Genomic DNA, 1,145 nt, shown 5'->3' with positions numbered 1-1,145 from the left:
GGGTGTTAGATTTTGTCAAATGCTTCCTCAGCATCTAAGGAGATGATCATGTGGTTTTTGTCTTTGAGTTTGTTTATATAATGGATTACGTTGATGGATTTTTGTATATTAAACCATCCCTGAATCCCTGGAATAAAACCAACTTGGTCAGGATGGATGATTGTTTTGATGTGTTCTTTGATTTGGTTAGCAAGAATTTTATTGAGGATTTTTGCATCTATATTCATAAGGGAAATTGGTCTGAAGTTCTCTATCTTTTTTAGATCTTTCTGTGGTTTAGGTATCAGAGTAACTGTGGCTTCATAGAATGAGTTGGGTAGAGTACATTCTGCTTCTATTTTGTGGAATAGTTTGTGAAGAACTGGAATTAGATCTTCTTTGAAGATCTCATAGAATTCTGCTATAAACTCATCTGGTCCTTTGCTCTTTTTTTTTGGTTGGGAAACTATTAATGACTGCCTCTATTTCTTTAGGGGATACAGGACTGTTTAGATCATTAACCTAATCCTGATTTAATTTGTTACCTGGTATCTGTCTATAAATTTGTCCATTTTATCCAGGTTCTCCAGTTTTCTTGAGTATAGCCTTTTGTAGAAGGATCTGATGTTGTTTTGGATTTCTCCAGGATCTGTTGTTATGCTTCCCTTTTCATTTCTGATTTTGTTAATTAGGATGCTGTCCCTGTGCCTTTTAGTTAATCTGGCTAAGGGTTTATCCATCTTGTTGATTTTCTCAAAGTACCAACTCCTCCTTTGGTTTATTCTTTGAATAGTTCTTCTTGTTTCTGCTTGGTTGATTTCAGCCCTGAGTTTGATTATTTTCTGCTGTCTTCTGTTGTGTGAATTTACTTCCTTTTGTTATAGAGCTTTTAGGTGTGTTGCCAAGCTGCTAGTGTGTCCTCTTTTTAATTTCCTTTTGGAGGCACTCAGAGCTATGAGTTTTCCTCTTAGAAATGCTTTCATTGTTTCCCATAAGTTTGGGTATGTTGTGGCTTCATTTTCATTAAACTCTAAAAATTCCTTAATTTCTTACTTTATTCCTTCCTTGACCAAGGTATCATTGAGAAGAGTGTTGTTTAGTTTCCACGAGAATGTTTGCTGTCTATTATTTATGTTGTTATTGAAGATCAGCCTTAGTCCATGGTG

The sequence above is a fragment of the Mus caroli genome, chromosome 3, assembly GCF_900094665.2.
Source record: "Mus caroli chromosome 3, CAROLI_EIJ_v1.1, whole genome shotgun sequence".
NCBI classification, from domain to species: Eukaryota; Metazoa; Chordata; class Mammalia; order Rodentia; family Muridae; genus Mus; species Mus caroli.
This window is presented reverse-complemented; position numbering follows the sequence as displayed.